Below are 20286 nucleotides of genomic sequence, written 5' to 3' on the forward strand. Positions count from 1 at the left end.
TGTTTTGGCCACTCACTTTATTTATCATCGCGATTTTGTGAGCTAGACAGACTGGCGTGCTAGATAAACACATTTCTCATGGTCGGTTGAGGGAATATTTACGCCCACCACAAGCTGCTTGGCTAACAACTAATATTCGAATTTCCAAGCCTTATGCAAATGGCCAACGTCAGCGCGATCGTCAGCCGTCCGTGCCGGGTATTTATTGGTGCAAGAGTCGCGTTTAGTGACTGGAAAGGGAGGGATGTGTCAACGCCAATTCCAGACTGCTTTCGTCAGCCTTAAATCATCGCGCTGTAGAAAATGAAGGCAAAACTGGAGGGAAGAGAACTGTGTGTTTATGGTAAAATGGGGCCTCGTAAAAACAAATTATCTTCTAGATTGAAAATTCCTGACATTCAGTGATCTAGGATTCCAGCAGAGGCATCGCCACAGCGTTTCATGTAGTACAGATATTAAGATGGATGGGTGAGGCGAAGGACTTGTTTTCCGGGAACATCGGTCACGGGGAAGCACAAACAAATGGTATTATGTTGGGGAAATCGTATAACGAGATAGCCATGCTAGGTGGTAATAATAACCCGCCGCCAAATATTATTCCAACTTTTGAAGGTGCAGCCCGCCTTGCTGCATTGTATTCCACGGCCACTTGGTATCAGCATGGGCTGACCTCACATGGGCGCTCTACGTCTACTGCGCACACAAGACACGCCTATATCGTCAGCAAAATCGGTGACTTGTGGTTCTGACTTGTCTGATTGGTTAGAGGGGAATTCATCTCATTAGTTTCACGTGACTCTCGCCTGTTAACCACAGTGGCTATACGGTTTAACCGCGAAGGTAGTACAAGGGTCACAAACATCTAATCCAAACGTTGGCAAAACAAATCGACCTCTCTCCCGTTCTCTCTCTCTCCCTCCCTCTCTCCCCTCTTTCTATCATTCCCTCTCTCGTTATCTCTCTGGGGTTTTTTTTCTTGAAAACCTCACTATAAAGGCAAACACCAAGAAAACAAAAAATACACTAATACCAGTAGAACAAACAAATGATAGGTGTAGGCTATTGTGCAAATGATGCACCATTTTACATTTACTAGTATGTATAATTATTATGCATATAGATCAATCGTAATGAGTAATATAATTTTGTTTCCAATCATTTTTTTTTTTTTTTTTTGTGATCAATGCCTGTTTCCTTTTAAAAAGAATTTATAACTGCATCCTCTTTTGTACAATTTCTATGTTTGGCAGTTGTCAGTCATAACGGTTATCATGGTTTGTCTATCCAAAGAGCTAACTACCCACGGTCTATCCAAAGCAAAAAGGCCTTGCAGAGTGATAGGCGCTGGCTGACTGACGACAGAGCAAGTTGTCGAGCCCACTAATGTGACAACGCCCACAAATAAAACAAACTGATTAACAAACATTAGTAACTTCTTTCTCAGAAAAATACGTCAGTGGTTCTTTTCGTTACAGGTTCTTGTCCATGAAATTCTTCCCAGGGTTTGTCCTCGTCGTAAAAGAGAAAAAAAAAATGATCATCATATCAGCAGGGCATTCAGACGCAAAAAAGATTTATACTTTACGTCACACAGTTGTATCCATTACGAATTATGAGGGCGACACCTTCGATGAGCAAGGATATCTATACCGAACCAATTTTTTGCTGATGTTACTAGTTGTTACTTTCAGGTCAAAGAAGAATGCGCAAATTTACTCAGCGCCTTTTCTGCAGGGACTAACAGGCATATTCTTGACATAACGTCACATTATGCCATATACAAATAATTATGAAGACAAAATAATATGTACACAGTGAAGCTCATCCAGCGTATACTGTCGAGACAGTGGTAGGATGGAGTACTTCTTCAAAAGTAGACAGTTTGAGGATGAGGAATGCCTCTCCACTTTCTTACCTTATACGCTTTGATTGCGTCATTCTCTGAAAGCACGAAGCTGCCAAGAATACACGATGACCATCACACTAAATACGAAGCAATCCGCAGCTGCCCGAGCATTTGATTTTTGTTACGGTTTTAGAAATAGTAACTTTACATGGGTGAAAGATAAAAATATTCGTTCGGTTTTTGTTGTTGATGTTGATGTTGTTGTTGTTGTTGTTGTTGTTGTTGTTGTTGTTGTTGTTGTTGTTGTTGTTGTTTATGAAGACCTAGCATTGTTATGTCTTTATACCATTAAGGCCAGTTTCGTTTTGCATATGATAATACAATGCACAATTTTATCTGTTCAGAAGCAGTATGAAGAATTAGAGTATTTCACCAGACTGTAGGCGCCCATATTTACCTTTATTTTCTTTATAGATTGCATTTTCTAGACCAATTTTCTTTCCCTTTCTTACCTGTACCGCTCGATCTTGTGTATTAGTTTCCTACACCATCCCTCTACAGCTCTCCCTCTCCCTCCCTAAGTTGGGCCGAACGCCACTTTTTTTTTTCTCGTGCCGTTGCTCCCAATTCCTTCATTTTTTTTCTTTTATTCTTTCTCTTCACCAATCGACATTGTATAATGTCACTTCTGTTGCCAGAATGTGCTAATCATTATTTGACTTCAAAACTATTCTTAACCGTTCAGTTAGGTGTGTAGTTTACATAGGGCCTACATTGTTCATCATCTTCCAGACGGAGCATTGCATCCAATAGGAATGATGCCCTTAATATAGTCTCAGTGAAATGTCAGCCAACCGATGCAACGACATAAAAGTAATGAAGAAAATAAGATATAACTGCCTATAACAATACAGATACTATCCGTACGTGACAGCGAGACTCCTTTCATTCAACACAGACACGGCTGTGATAATACATTATACGACATGCATAAAATAGCGACGATTGTTAATGCTAATGACACGTCACGATCTGACCTGCGGTCACGGGGTCAAAGGGCTGAGAGCTGATACCATACATCGAGAGTTGATCCTTGTCACGATTGAAAAAACTTATAGCTATGACAAAAACTACAAAAATGAACTTGACGATGACAGGATATGACAATGGGGTTGAGAAGATCGGAAGAGCGAGGTACAAGAACACCAGAGACATTCTAGCTCATCTTCTGCTATAAATACTACTCTGTATCTCCTCCTTTATTATACTCATAACAATAATGCAGCGATGTTAATTATGAAGCAACAAAAGAAGAAGTGGTAGCAGGAGTCAGGCTGTATCAGTATACCAGAAGAACAATGAATTGGTATGAAGAAAGAATACTAGATGGTTGCTAGGTGAAGGCAAAAAAAAAAAAAAGATGTTAAAGATCAGTTTCTGATAGCAATCAGTGTGAAAATTAAGAAGAGAGCTCAAAATACCCACGCACTCCTCTCAGATAATGAACTCGTAATAGTTTGATATATACGTTTGATGGTGATTGAATTATGTATGAAAGATAGCACTGCTTCTTTTCTTTCCCCTTCACTCAGTCATGGACTGACTGACATAGGGAGAATGTTGTTTCTGCAATAAAGGTTTGCATCATCCACCTGTTTGTTTGTTTGTTTTTTTCTTTTCTCTTGAAATAAGTTAATGTTATGTATGACTCCCCCATTCGTTTTATCTGATGTCTTTTGCTTGATTGTGCATCAATCAAACAGAATCCGCTTCCCATAGGCGTGTAGGCATATATTATAACGATGTATTATACCTAGCTTTAGCACTTATTTTGTGAAACATGATCATCATAGCAAAGGTTCATATTGCAATGATAGAGAAAAATTTGGCAATGGGTTATCATTAATATTTTTTTTGTCTTTTGTTTTGTTTTTGTTTTTGTTTTTGTTTTGACTGAGGATCAATCGACCAAATCAAAGTGCTCCCATCAAACAGTGGATGCTTGTTCTTCTCTGAAGAGGACTAAACTAGCTTATGATTTTGATATGCAAACTTACATCATTACAAGTCGTGTCGTATCTTGGGAAGATTTTGAGACAGATCAGGCAACATATAGAGCATGGGACCCAGAGACGAGGGGCGGTGAAGCAGAAACTTTGAGAACATGACAAAATAGATAGCAAAAAGAAATACTTCCCCTTTGCCGCCCCCCCCCCCAAAAAAAAAAAAAAAACAAGAAAGAGGAAAGGGTCACACAAGGTCACGCCCCACATCGATAGAGGGCGGCAAAGGCGGTGAGTCCCCTGCAGCATAATATTATGCTATAAATGCAACAAGTCCCCAATTCATTGGATTTTTTTTGCAGTATCCTTGAACTTCTCATCAAGTTCTGTGGAAATTTTGCTGCAGACGTTATCATCTTATCAACAAATCTTGGTAAACCTGCATTTCACAGCATCTTTTATATTTAGAAAGATAAAGGAACTGAGTAAATTCAATCGATCTTAAATTCACATTATCATGACATTATTTTGGCAACAAGAGAGATAAACACAAATCTTCATCTTCTTATACAATGATTATTTCAACGTCTTCAATGGAAACAAATAATTATAAATGAACATTTAAAGATATCATATGAAAAAGATTTGTGTTCTCTATCTCCTGAAAAAGAAAACCACCATAATGAAAAAGATACAGCATCAAACCACGTTTTATGCGGTTCCTGCGCACCTGAACGGTCAAAAAAGCCAGTAGAGCTGCTTTCAAAGGTTGCACAGGGCAATATCTGATAGTACTGCATGCATGGATGCCGTGTTTGATGCCATACCAACATTATCTCCATGAACGTTTTTCCTTTATTATATGGGTGTGGGTTCTGTTGTTGTTGCATGCTGTCTTTTATTCATAGATTTTGTTAACCCTATTTTTCCCCGTTTCACTTCTGTCACTTGAAACTGCTATATGTGAGGGTATTCTCCTTTGCTTGAACAATATCGCTTGCCACTACACGACTCCTCTTTTCTCAAATTGCTGTCAGCTGAGAGGAATGAAAATATATGACATTCCAGACTCAATCTGTCGACTGCTACATCTATCTAAAGAGGAAATTTAGCGTGGGCACTAGTGGATGAGAGAGAAAAGAGAGGAAGAGGGAGAGGGATGCATGGGGGGGGGGGGGGAGAGACGGAGAGAAGGAAAGACGGAGAGAGGAGAGAGGGGGGAGGGGAGAGAAGGAGAGAAACACCTTCGGGAGGACTGTGTTTTCTTTTCTATCAGTGACTTCAGCACAGGTTGCAATGATATCTACACAGTGTACGTTCGACTATTACAGGAATATGAATTTTATCTCGATCATAAGGTATGCAACATCTGGCAAGAAGGGGAGATAACGTGATTTCTCCATTCGTTTGATCATGCTTTTGGCGTTGATGTTTTAATGAGTTTATTAATGGCTGTGCCAAAATTTAATGTGTTCGTGCTTTGGAACATAGAAACAGGTGAAAACAAGTATATTATAAGTGAGTGACTTGGACTTTATTTCATGAGGACCATTTGCTATCCGTCCACTCAATCACTGCATGCTTTTACTCGATCTATCCTTTTGTTCTTATTGCATTTATTTTAGGCGTCTACAACATTGTCTTTGGCAAAGAGAGGCACAAACGACACACTGAAATGAATAGTATGTATAAATTCAGTGAATTGTAGTTCGCATGCCGTTCACAAAACAAGAACGTAAATGACTGCATAGGTATATTATTCCAAGACCTTGAAATACCCTCCATTTCTATCAACTATCCCATCTCCTTTGTAGAATTTGGCTTATTCAGCAAAATAGACCGAAATCAAACGAGCAGGAAGGTATATAGGTAATCAGGCTTAAAGTAAGAATCACATATGGAAATTATGTGAAGTGATGTAATTGCCTACTAAATCTTCCCCTGACCTGTACGCAAAAAGTTTCATCGAAGTTTTTGAATTTGAAATAAAAAGGGAACCCTTGTATCTTTCGCATAAAAGATATCCATCGCATTAAATTAAGTGTTGCTCTTAACCTTTGACAAATAAGCAGACTGTGCTATGATTGGTATATTATACTAAATATAATGAATAAAAAGAAGTAGGAGAAACAATCAATGCAAGCTGTACACGAGCCTAGACCTATAAAATCACCGTGAATTTATTGATTGAAGTTCGGCGTTAGCTCATGGGCACACTGGTCCGAATGACCTTTCTTTTTTTTTTTCTCAGTCGGTTAAGGCCGTGTCACACCTTCCCGGGCAAGCCTTGCGTGCGACTTGCGAAGAACAAGTTTTACTACCCGGAGGTCCCCGCAGATGACCCGCACATGACAGTACCTAGCACGTATCTCACCCGTAGTCGCCCGGAGGTGCGCACGCAAATCTTTTTACCCGCAACCATGTTTAGGCCCTGTCACACCTTTCCTTGCAAGCTACGTGGGCTTGTTGCGTGTAGGGATCTTCCAGCATACCGGACAATTTCTCTGAGGGCGGACAAGGATTTGGGAGAGTCAGTGCATGTGTCTTACTTGCTGGACGCGTTCTACTTAAGTTCTCCTTCTGGGTATACTGTGTGACCTGTGTGCCAGGCGCATTGGGGCTGACAACTCAGTGAAGGAATTCCTCTGAAGGAATGGCAGAAGTCCCACAGAATGTCATTATCTTGGCCGCATACGGGGACTGCGAAGTACCTGCGTGGGAGTTGCCTGCGAGGTGCTGCCGCTAAGGGCCTTCTACTCTGCGGGCAATCCCCGCGACTCACCCGGAAAAAGTTTTGGTCATGCTCAAAACTTGGCTGCGGGTAAATCGGACTTGCGTGCGCACCTCCGGGCAACTACGGGCGAGATACGCGCTATACTGTCAGGTGCGGACCAACTGCGGAGAGCTCGGGTAGCAAATTTGTTTCCCCGCAAGTCAACCAGCAAAACTTCCCCAGATACGGTATGACAAGGCCTTGAGCATGCTCAAAACTTGTTCCGAGTGAGTTTTGGGGAATCGCTCGCAGAGGAACACGCAGAACACCAGTAGGAGACCCTTACCGGCAGCACCTCGAAGGCAACTCCAACGCAGGTACTTCGCAGTACCCGTAAGTCGCTCGTAACAGAAAACGGATCGGTTTCAAAGCTCTAACGCAGGTCACACGGAATACACGCAAGTAGCACGGGTCTAGCAGGTAAGACACCAGTGCGAAACTCGCAAACATTCTTGTGCTACTTTGAGCAATTTTCAGAACATGGGGGAAAATGTGACATTTTTACATTTTCACTTGAACCTTTAACCCCGTGGCTAAAATCTTTCACAGAAACATTGTGGAGTAATGCATGTGTATAATATAGTTTAATTGAATATGCATTAAGTAATCTCCGAGGTACGGAGAAAATAGTATTGTTTCAGCATTAAATAGTAGAGTTTTGAGCACCTTAACCCTACCTTTGACCGTTGACCCCATGACCCCCCCCCCCCCCCCGCAAAAAAAAAACACAAAACAACAACAACAACAACAAACAAAAAACAATTCCAAGAGAATCTTTGTCAGGCAGTACATGCATTATGTGCTAAGTTCATGAAGATATACCTTGAGCTAATTCCGAGATATTGAGAAAAGATGAAATATTACCTTTTTTCGATCACTTGACATTGGCCTTAGACCTTTGACTGCCCAAAACTAGTCTTGATCTGGTAATACATGTTATACACTAATTTTCCTGAGAATACCTTCAGGCATTACAGAGATATGGGAGAACTTGTGAAATTTCAAGAACTTGACCATGATCTATATGACCTTTGGTCTTCAGTATTTTCACTAAAAAAGTTGTTTATTGTTATTATTATTGTTATTATCATTATTATTATTATTATCATTATTATCATTATTATCATTATTATCATTATTATCATTATTATTATTATTATTATTATCATCATCATCATCATCATTATCATCATCATCATCACCATCATCATCATCATCATTATCTATTATTCATTTATTCCGTCAGGGTAGTCCCATTCAGAGCTCCAAAGGCCTGCTGCTTTCACTGAGCACGCGAACGATATATGCGAAGACCATAGAGCACAACAGTAATTTATATTATACGTGGAAGTACAAGCAAAAAGTACAACACTGGTTCATGATTTGACATGCCAAACTATTACAACTACTATTTACAATCAGTATTGTAATCATCATTTTGAAACTTGCAACAGCTTGCAAATCTTAGATTAACTTATTATCGTCCAGTGTATCACAGTTATTGGATTAAAGTTGAATTAAAGCAAGAGAATATTAATCAGAGGGGTGAAGGTTGAGGTGGAAATTTTCTTCAGTTTGTCTCCCTCTGCTTCACCCCTCCGATTAATATTCTCTTGCTTTCATTAAAACCTCGTCCACTTTGGACTACTTTTTATTTAATAACAATGTCTGAATTTCAGAGCTTGGGTATTTTGTTCCAAGTTCATCATGTCACTGCCGGCAACTAGGGACAACCTGGTGGTAGTGTCGCTGCCTGGAAAGCAGTAGATGACAGGTTCGAGTCCTGTGGTTCCGTTCTTCCGACATGTTAGTTGATTAAATTACAGATCAGCGGTTGCGATCTTACAAATTCCATTTGCAGAGGGAGACAAACTCGTATTGTTTCCTTTTATATGGATTAGGGCATTTACAAATGGTCAATTACTAGTCATTTCTCTTTTAATCATGAACTGTGATATGTCGCGTTGTTAGGCATAGGTAATGCATAGGTAATAGACCTATGCCGAAACTGGCACAGCTGGCATGCATTGGCAAAATCCATCTTGTTCATCAGTTCTCTTGATGCACAAAATGTTCGCGGATGGCACGCACACAGATGTTCGATAGGGAGTCGAACAACTGGTGCATGTTGCTGGACTAAAACTTATTTGTTATCCATCATCATCAACGGCAGTGGTAGCGATAATACTTATTGCGATTCAAAAGCCATACAGGCTGTTTCCACCTTCTGCTAATGTTGTTTGCTTAATTTATAATTGGTAACACTATACAACTACAACACGTGAAAGATTTTCCACCAGGTGGAGTGTTGCCACTCAAAAAAGACTGGGGACAGGAAATATCTAACTGGATTTCGTAGGCCGAGAATATGGACCATAATGAAATTATAGATTAGGAATCAATTTTTACATCCAGAGTTAAGTCAATTACAACAATCGAACAGCGTAAAATGGACAGCGAGACTTAATAACAAGGGGGGGGAGGGGGAGAGAGAGAGAGAATAGGAAATGCGAATGAAGACGAAAACGAAATCAAAACCGAAATCAATGAGAATAGTATCAATATGAGATGGATATTTCAGAAAAAAGTAGAAAACATGGGTTTGATAGCGGAAGAGGAAAAAAGGAAAACATGGATGACACGCAAACCAGGTGAAAGTGGTTACGATGTCAACTTACAAGGATCAAAATAGATACGGAGAAGAAGCTGGAGAAATGAAGAGAGAGAGCTGGTCTCGTTATTTGCAAGAGTTGATGGCGTTTTCCTTCGTGCGTCATCGTTGTCCCAAAACTCGGTTTATATAGTTCTTATATCAACAAATTAGATCATGCACCCGTCTACGTTATCCAAAAGTACAGACCACGCGTCAAACGTTTTATAATCATAATATCGAACCGGGAAAATCTCGGTGCTTTCAAATTCACCTGCGCGATATCAAGCTTGGTTGCTGCTTTCTCGGGTCAAAGTTGATTTCTGATGTTGGAAGTCATTTCAATTAAACTTAAACTCAATATTTTCCCAAAGATATGGAACTCTAACCAACGGGTAATGAAGAATAATAACAGTAGAAAATGTCTGTTTATGACATTCCGGCAATAAGGCCGTCAAGAAAAGGATATAGGGCCTACAGAGAGAGAAAGAAAAAAAAATAACTGACTATTTGTGTTAAAAAAAAAGAAGAAAAAGTAAACTCCGTCTATAACATTGTCTTGGTCGTGCAGTAATTAACTTTTCAATTAGCATGTTGGAAACTGAGTAGAAGACTAGTGCACTTCTCCAAAATGAGATATTCTTTCACTTGGGTTGAATATCCCTGTTTTTGAAGTACGGTCTCTGTCATAAAGTACAAAATAATACCTTTTAAATGATATATTACACATGATATATACATGATATATATACGCTACATATAAAGGTACATTTTTGAAGTTATGGTCAGAAAAAGCAAATGTTTTCTTATTATTCTCTTTATTTTTCTTGACCTTTAATTGCAAATATCTCCATTTGGCAAATATGGACTTATCGGTTTTTGCGAACAAACTCTTCAATTGTTCTTTAAAAATTCGGAGATAATTTGCCAATTTTCTATCCCTTTTGTTGTCGAATAGAGCATTACTCAAATAAAGAAAAAGTCTCGATTTTCACGTGTCATTTAAGTTTACAGAAAGTTGTGATAATTGAAGCTAGAGATTAATAGTTCCTCCCTGCTTCTAGTATTGCACCACTGCAAAGAATTCAAAATACAGCTGTAATGCTAGGTTTGTGACCCTCATAAAAAGATCTGACCACATTACTCCAGTTCTCCAATCCCTCCACTGCCCCCCCCCCCCAATACACCAACGTATCACATTTTAAAACCCTTCTCATTGTTTACAAGATATGTAATAATCTTGCCCCATACCTTATCTCAAAGACTTGATTTCTCTCCGCTCCTCCTGACCTCCTCTTCAACCCGTTCTCTCCGTGTTCCTCCACTCTGCAACCACATGTACCACATGGTTCACGCACCTGTTCCCGTTATGGTGATAGGTCTTTTTCTGTTATTTCTCCATCTTCTTTGGAGCAAAATCCCTCTATATATTCGAAATGCTGTAAGTGTGGATAAGTTTAAATCATTGCTGAAAATTTATATCCTAACTTTTGATGTTGTTGTTATGTAGGCCTACATAATTCTCTATTATTTTTTTTTTGCGCGCGTAGAAACGTCAGCATTAAGCGCTATATACGTAAGTGTTATTCATTATTGTTATTATTATTGTTATTATTATTATTATAATTGTTATTATTATTACTATTATCATCATCATTATTATTGTTATCATTATTGTTATTATTATCGTTATCATTATTATTATTGTTATTACTATTGTTATCATTATTATTATTATTATCGTTATCATTATTATTATTATTGTTACTATTATTATCATTATTTCAAAGAATATATACAAAGTATTCATATAAAATATGCTTGTAAAAGTCATCTCCGTCCTCTTGATGCTAAACTGCTGCAGCATGTGGCGCTGCATAGATCAAGATGATATCACAATTTGAAATGTCGACGTCATATCCATAAAGTAGTGGATTTTAATTTCCCACTAAATAGTTTATGTTTACTAACTGTATCGTTGTATGAGAAATGCGTTGAAACACCCTCCAAAGTGGTATATTGGACCAAGAACATTATTTGTAATCTTGGGTGCAAAGTTCACATGTTTTGATGGCTTGTATAAACTTGACATATCGATTCTAAACGTATATCAAATTGTTCAACACGAGAGTGTTATGGCCAGTATAATGCACCTTTCATACGATGCGGAGGTTTCTATAAAAAGAGTACATTTTGCGTTGCAGGGTATTAAAGATGATAAAACAGTATACGTCATTGTATGTCTTGCTCAATAGTTCCCATTATTTGACCTATAGCCCGCACTCCTTTGCAAATTTATACGTTGCAATTGAATGCACAATTGCAATGTAAGAATCTTCCCCGGGTTAGTGTGGCTTATCGCAAGTTCCGCAACCAATATACTCAGTTGTAGATTAATGTCTGTTTTATGGCCATGATTGTGTCTGGACATGATGTTATAGTAATAGTCACATTAGGTGGGAAACACTTAGGGACACAGTGATGGGTGAGTGAGAGAGTGGCGCTTTAAAACTGATTATTATTGTTGGGTATAGTCATGAATATGATAATAATGCTTGTAAAAGTGTTGATAATGATGATTACCAACGATAATTATGACAACACCACTATAATGATTATTACTGTCACTGCTCCGTTGGTTAAGATATTGTTATCGTTGTCATTCCCAATATCATTTCCATCATCATCATTTTCATCAGAAGTATTACCAGTTTATGGTAGGTTTCTCCTCTACAAGACAACAGCTTACATTATATTCCTTTATCTCAATGGAATTATCATGCTATACCCTCAACTCAAGATTTACATAATGTGCGTGGTGATATCAAAGTTTGTCATTAGACAATTGAAATCTATTGTTTTTATGACAGTATCAATGACATTAGCTAAAGTTAACCAAGTTACTCATTTTGATCAATCCGTGGTGCCTCGTTAGTAGAACGCAAGAAGATTGCAGTTTTGTGGATTAATATGTACGACACGTTATTTTCTCGAATTGTATATTCTAAGCGGGACTTGCGACTCTAGTGACAGTCTATACAGACAGCATAGATAGTCCCTTCATTTTTCGTACAAAGCACTACCGATGACTTACACCTCCAAAGTTAGTAATTGCTCACACCAAATCCATGATTTCCCGTTAGATTAGAAATATGGAAATGAGATTCATATTCACTGAGCAAGGGCATGTTGTTATATCGTCACCTTCGCTTGATTGTATGCTATAGATCCCAAGTATTTGCATTGACGATTGATTTGTTGTGCATACAGAAAATAATTAGTAAGGGTTGTCAGTACTTCAGATTTTTTTTTCCTGTATAACATTGCTTATACGTCACACACTTGAAAGACCTACGGCGATACCTTGTCTCGGCAATGAAATTAATGATCACAGTGTTTAATTACGATGCAAAAAAAATACATATGAGCTATAAATTGTAGCTATTTGTATGCATACATATATTTTTGGAACTATGTACATGAAATAGGTGAATGCATAAATTTATAAAATTTTGCAGTAAAAGTTATAATAATCATAAACTCTGTACTAAGTTTATCAATAATCTGTGATATATGTAAAAACAAGCATAAAGTAAAAAAGTATGCAAAGCCAAGTTCCACTACTTAAATTCTTGGAAAATGTAACATTTCAGAAACAGTATTTGCATTGACATATTCATATATATATATTTTTTTAATCTGCGTTTGCTTATTTTCATTCGGATGAGCTGTCAGCCTTCCATTTTTTACTGCATATATAATCACAGCATTTTGTCATGTTGCAATCTTCTCTAACCCCCCCCCCCCCCTCCTCTCTCTTTCCTTCTCTTTGTCAGAGTCATTTTGTTTGTTTATGTCTGACACTAGATGTGACAGTCGTTATTAGTTTTGAGGCACATTTATTTCTTCATAGATAGCCTCATTCTCTTGCTAAGACAGACAGTCCGGTTAAATATAAACAACCAAAAGATGTTTTTTTTTTTTTTCTGCCATAGGACGCAGTGACTGCTAAAATGAGGTTTATCTAGTTTTTGCATGGTGTTCCACTCCTACTGATCTTTCATGCAACATCGGAATATGTTTTCTGCTCGTAATAAAATCATTGCATTTATCATTTTGATTACTGGATGTGTCATATGAGAACTCAAGAAAATCATGAGTGAAATTAGAGTCAGATTCAGACATGTCTGTTACACAGGAGTTTTGTGACTCCTAGCAACTACTGAGTACTCTCCACATTATATTGAGACTTGAGCATATTCGATCTTCTTACGCATTCCTAATAAGTGTGTAAAATGTGAAAAATCAAGCACACATTCATTCATAAATTGTTTTATAGTATTTTTCCCCTAGTACATTAAATCAAATTTCACAGCAAACTTGAAATGGAAGCAAATGAAGTTGACGGAGTCAAAATGAGAACAAGTTCATATGGGTATGCAAATTTTGATGCATAATGATCATATCATCCTGAGGCCCCAGGCTTGTGAGTACCAAAAAGAAAAAGAAAAATGATGCTTACATCATTACAAAGGAGCTTTCAAAACTCTGTACAGTATTTCACAAACAAAACTTTGATTTTGAGGTCTACATTTCATGCTGGGGCCCTTCTGATGTGCAGGCATAGATATTTATTGGTTTTCATTCGATCCAAATTGCATATTATTTGTTCAGTTGGTATATATGCATCAGGTAGGTCAAAGTCTGGACAGGGCATGTTTTCCTGACCAGAACTCATCTGCCAATCTTGGACTTGTCCGCTTAAACCAATCTGCTTCCTGTGATGTGGAAAGTTTCAAGCTTCACTGCACACATTGCCATATCAATGGTGAGATTATGATATGATGATGTTGGCAATGTTAATGATGATAATAATAGTCACCACTGTTATCATTACACTATAATCATGGCTGTTGATAGCTCTAAAATATCTTCACTGTAAACACACACACACACACACACACACACACACACACACACACACACACACACACACAACTATAATTACAATGGTATAAGCATCCTACACAGTAGAAGTGTTCTGGAAATGTACAATCTTTCTACTTAATATCCTAGCTTGAATAAACAACCCTTCTGTCCTTATCAGTAGCAGTCACATGGAGAACACAATTAATCTCAGGCTGTGGTTCATGGTGCTCAAAAAATATATCAATACATCAAATATATTGATACTGTCCATGCCTATATGACACAGGGTAAATTCTCTTTGGGGACCCAGAGAGTAAAGTGCACCAAGGATAGACAAACTTCCTCATAAAGGGGAGAATCTTGGTAAACATGACTTACATTGATAAGGGAAGGCAAACATCAAACAAGCAAACATGAAAATTGATATTTAAACTTTTTTAGAAGGGAGGATACCAAATAATAAATAATTGCCACAAGGCGGAATCACTGATGGCTCACAAAAGAGTCTATAGACAAGCATGATCATGTGGTTTACAGTATACGCTATAGGACTTGCAATAGCAGCAGCATAGGGGTAGATAAGTACTATAATTACTACATCAATCCTATACATAAAACAAACAAACTTACACTGTACTACCCTCAAATTCATCAGCTTCACTGTACCCACATTTCCAGTCTGTAATTAGCAGTTTGTTTTTTGTTTGTTTGTTGATTTTTTTTTTTTTTGGGGGGGGGGGTGGGGGCAGTGGTGAATGCTGAGATAAGGAGCAGTAATGCATGAGTGGTTTCAGATTCTAATTAAGGCCTTAGGTATGCGCTCTATATGTGACCTGCACATCATAAACATTACATCTTGGGACCTCTTAACTGATGAATTCTGATTGACAATATTCAGATTTAATAAGTCACACACAAGCTCAAAAAACACACACAAACAAGTTAGTCTGACACTGTGAATGAACTTTATTCAACATTGTACATGTGACACCATATCACTTAAATTACTCTATATGACATAGCAGTGCATGCAAATTGATTACTAAAGTAAAGGGAAGTCATGAATGAAATCATAACTTGTTCTGGATGACCATTTCAATTATCAGTGGACATGACTGTGCTTGTTTTTCTTTGTGTTTATTAACTTGTTCAAAATTGTCTGTAAGCTTGATGTTTTGTTCATTGTTAATCCACTTTCCGGACCCCCCCCCCCCCAAAAAAAAACAAAACAAAACAAAACAAAACAAACAAAAACAAACAAACAAACAAACAAAAACAAAAACAAAAACAAAGAAACAGGGCAAGGCAAATGGCAAGTGATATCTTATCTGCATATCACAATTTAAGTGATGAACTTATGGCGTGAATTTATCGGTCATAGCTCAAAGCTGTGGAAAGTTATTGAGAGTATGCTCCAATATTACAAGTACAGTGGTTTTTTATGTAAGTTCATTGACCTTTTGACCTTTGACATTGTCAGACCTGACCTCTGAAGCCAAATATATAGATTTATCCCTTTGCAAACTTACAAAATTTCATCAGAAATACAAAGTGGTCCTGTTATAATAAGACAATGCATTGACCAAAGAATACAAACTGCATCACAGGAGTGCTGGTGAGCATACAGGCTTCATTTTCAATTTTACTTCAAAGTTATAACACATACAATCCTGTATACAAGTATGCAAGAAGGCAAGTCTCCCACAAGAAACAAAGACAATCACTCTTTACTGAGAAGCATTGACTGCAAGGATCACTCTACTGACAGGAGTAGAACATCAGGCCTCACTTTAAACAGCCACATTACTCCAGTTGGATGAGTTTCTCCCATGTCACTTCAATGGTATGGTAGCAGGAGCAGCGCAGACATCAAGTTTTCAGCCTCACCACTGACCATTCCATACCACTTAGTCTTTATCTAGAGGAAGTCACTCCTGCACGATCAAATTTGATTATATACAGACCCAAAGTACCCAGTTTGTACAAGGACACATTACTGTTTGTGCAAGCATAGGGTCACGAGAAGCACTAGCAGTACATGAAGACATTGCTGTTGTGACCAAACTGGTCTGACAATAGGTAGGAATGACTTGGATGCAAGGCTCAACTACCAACACATCCTTTGAGAACTAGCACTGAGGGGAGCTCCATGACACAAGGGGTCTTTTCAGACCCAAACAGAGCTTGGATTTGCTGCTAAAGTAGGTCGAAAGGCTGGTAGCGGTAAAGTAGAGGTGCAGTACCAACAACAGCGGTGAGTTGGCTTAGTCGGTAGCGCGTCTGCCTCACAATCACGCGGCCCGGGTTCGAACTCGAGTCTGGACTGAGCAATGTTGTGTGTAAACATACCGTCCCCTCTAGCAAGAGGCAAAACACTCTGTCCCTCGGATAGGACATAAAATGGAGGTCCCATGTATGAGTGAGTCACAGCTCATGCATGTAAAAGATCCCGCTTCATTCATTCATCGCAAAGAGCAGGGTGTCTAACCCGGTGAAGTGGTCCCACCCCACAACCAACTGGACCCCATGGAAGACCAGCTTAGTGTAGCTGAATATGGGCTATCCAGCCATCTTCACAGATGGAAAATGACCAACAACAACAACAACAACAACAATCAGGATGAGGCACATTAGTTGACCGTACGATTTAGTGGTAGTGGTCTTCCTGACACTGGGGAAATAAAAATTCAGTCATGTGAGATCCTCACAAACTATTTCATGTGATTCATCATGGCTTGGAAAGGCACAGAGGAGACCTTCACAGTCATCAAGCTGTTGCAGTCTGAATTCACCACTATGACTTACAGAAGGGCTTCTGATCTGACCAGGGAAATATTCAATGGAGTATTTTGGTGGGAGAGCTGTGCATCCAGGTGGGATCAACCTGCCAAGTATTTGAATTCTCTATGCCACCCGCACAAAAGTAAGATGAGACAGAGGTCCGACAGGACGCTCATTGATCCCACAAGATTCCTTGACCATGTACAGAAGGCAGAATGAAGGATCCAAGTGGAGGTATAATGACACACACATAAAACTGAATAAAGCATGAATCAACCAGCTATACCATATTCTTTCCAAAGTTGCAACAACACACACTTTTGATTCTCTCTACCACAAAGAGCAGCTATCAAGAAGGACGAAAACAGCTCTGCTCAAATCCCACATTACATAAGTCAGTGCATTAGCAAAGATGGAAAGGTGTAGCATGAAGATGGCATATGGCTCTGAATCCAAAGTGATCCACTGCATCATGGTGAGCACATATCTGGAAGACCCCTTCAGTGACTTTCCCTTTTAATTAAGACTTGAATGAACCAACATGCATGAGCAGCATCCATGTGACATGAACCAATGTGATCTATTATGCTGTCTTCAGATATGAGGCAACAACTTGTCCAACACTGGAAGTAAAAGGAGCATCCAATGGATGAGGGTTCCAAGTTGGACACATATTTATCATCCACACATAAGTCAGTCCACCAGTGTGGCCAAATATATTGTTTTCACAGCTGAGCAACTAAGAATTTGGTAGGCACAGCACCTCAAATAAAGACAATATCATATGAACATCCTGCCTGAATTCCTTAAAAAGATATTCAGATAAGACACTGAAATAAAATAAAATACAATTTTGAGTTTGAGGATAGATACTCATTTGTATCGGAACACCGAACCTTATATTTAGTTTTCACAATATACTATTTTGTTATTACGTTATTCAGCCTTTACTCTGTAGAAAAAAAAAATCGTAGCATATGCTTAGGAAATAAACGGTTCAAATCATAGTATGGCTTCATGTACAGGAATTTTTGCAACATAGTTGGATGCTTGTGAAACAGGTAATTCTTCAGTCTAAAATCTCAGAGGACACTGGTTCAGGATTTTTCCAGGGGTCTCAAAACCTACAACCTGATCTACAGAAGACACATCAGAAGGAAACTCTAAATAATATACGGTGAACATGAGCGCATACATCCAAATGGTGACAATTTTATTATAATTTTAAAGTTAGCACATGGTTAATAACTTTTAAATTGTTTGATCGATTAAATTGTCAGTCACCGCCATTAGTCAGGGACAAACTTTACAAGTTCAGATAGACACGATGACCATCAGAGAAAAGTGGCAAGTTGACAAAGCCCTTAATGACAGCAAAAATGCATCTTTGGAATTAAGCTATTACAGCCGTCAGGAGCTGGTTCAGGCATAGGAGGATTGGATATCTCAAAGTGATGTCAGAAGTACATCTCAGCTCCACGCTGCAATAACTATCTTCAGTTGTCCTTGCAGCATACTTGATGACCTGCAGATGATATAGAGATAGACAATAAGAGGGAATGATCTTGAGGAATTTGTTAGCCATGTGACCTTTTTTTTTTTTCTTACTACATCAAAACTGAAACTTTCCTTCCCTTAATGGGTTCCCTTAATTTGGGATATGAATAATTAAGTTATTATACCATTATTTTGCAGTTATCTTTCATGAAATGCAAATACATTTTTTTTTTGGGGGGGGGGAGGGGAGAGCCATCATTCTGGCTACATATCTGATTAAGTTTAGTTGAGAAATGAAGGATTAGTACACAGGTAAGTTTTCAATAAAGTTCAATATGGACCAAATTTCACAGATCCTGAGAATGACACTGAAACTGATCTTGATGTTGTTGCAATACAGCAACTGATTGTTTGAAGTAACATTTAAATACATTTATATCCAATCACTGGTTATGCCATTCTATCTTTCAATACAAGTGGATGGATGAAACCAACATGGACTGCTTATCTGCATGTTTTTATAATATCTTATTTCCTTTTCTCTACGACTGATGAATTGTTTTGTTTTATGAAAGCATTGAATGTTTACCATCAAGCAACTACAAGACCAATGGCTGCAAGTCCCACTGGTGGACAAGGCAAGCAGAATAAAGTGTCCTGCCTAGAGGCACAACAACTGCAGCCAGGGGACTCATAACAGGAACATTGTGATTGATAGTCTGTGGTCTTATCCTCAAAACCTCTTCTATATTCTTTCTTGTTTTCTCTTTTTGTCTTTTAATCTGTCTTATATCAAACTGAAATACATGAAAACAGATATTTGTGCTTCCATTAGTAAATCAAAATATCTCTCTCACACTTTGAGGAGTTCATTCAGCCTTTGGCTGCCAGACATGATTTTTAATAAAACCTGTTCAATTCAATTCAAATAAAAATACTCTTGCCAGATTGCTTAGCATACTTCAGTATGAGTATAATATAAACTTGATTATGTTAACCCTAAAAAGACTGGGCTATTTTGGTAGCTCGAAAGACTGGGGGGGGGGGGGCCTCAAGGGCCCCCCCAAGATCTCGGCCGTGGATCGCGCGATCGCCGCGAAACTTTGCACAATGGTAGTGTGCGATGTAATCTACAAGATCGTGTTTTTAAATTTTAGAAAATAGTCTTCTTTTATTTTATTTGATTAATTATGATAATTTATGCGAGAAATCAGAATCTTTCATCTAAATCAGTAAATAAAGCTCCAAAAGTGCTCATTTTTGGCATAATCATTCTTTATGGCATTCTTAGCAAATGTACTTGAAAAAAAATTCGGTATCAAAATTAATTTCTTATTTATTTTATTGTTTCATTAATTTCTTATGTATTTCTTTGTTTTTTCGACCTTTTGTTTTTGTTGTTTTTTGTAACAAAATTTGTCACAGACACTTTTTGAAGCATAATACTCCTAAAACAAACTAATTTTAGCCATTGAGAGTAAAAATAAGCATATTTATATGAACCATGTGAAAAAACTCAATTTGCATTGACTTTGTACACAAAATCACATTTTTGAGCCATTTTTGGCCTCGCGTGCATGTACAAAAAGTCATGTAACTTCAGAACTGTACCCCCAGGCGTCACAAATTTGGTGTCAAAATGTGCGGGAAACTCAAAAGAAAAAAGTCATGGAGCATCGCGGCGAGAGCATTGCGTGTTGCAGAGTAATCGTGCGAAATGTCGAGGGGGGGGGGGCCTCCGAGGCCCCCCCCCCTCCCCCCCCCCCCCCCCCCCCCCCCCCCCCCCCCCCCCCCCAGTGCAGTTAGG

At 38.4% G+C, this 20286-nt stretch overlaps 1 protein-coding gene across 1 annotated transcript in view; it reads right to left on the reverse strand.

The window, feature by feature from the left end:
• Positions 1–18222: 18222 nt before the first annotated feature.
• Positions 18223–20286, reverse strand: part of LOC139731386 (nonsense-mediated mRNA decay factor SMG5-like) — a 55282-nt gene continuing 53218 nt past the window's right edge. Inside the window, exon 21 of the mRNA XM_071642274.1 lies at positions 18223–18507. The gene's annotated coding sequence lies outside the window, so the exon portion shown is untranslated. The remainder of the gene's footprint in view (positions 18508–20286) is intronic.

Source organism: Diadema antillarum, unplaced genomic scaffold, assembly GCF_040938485.1.
Source record: "Diadema antillarum isolate AM-2024a unplaced genomic scaffold, OU_Dant_1.0 seq00000369_RagTag, whole genome shotgun sequence".
NCBI lineage: Eukaryota > Metazoa > Echinodermata > Echinoidea > Diadematoida > Diadematidae > Diadema > Diadema antillarum.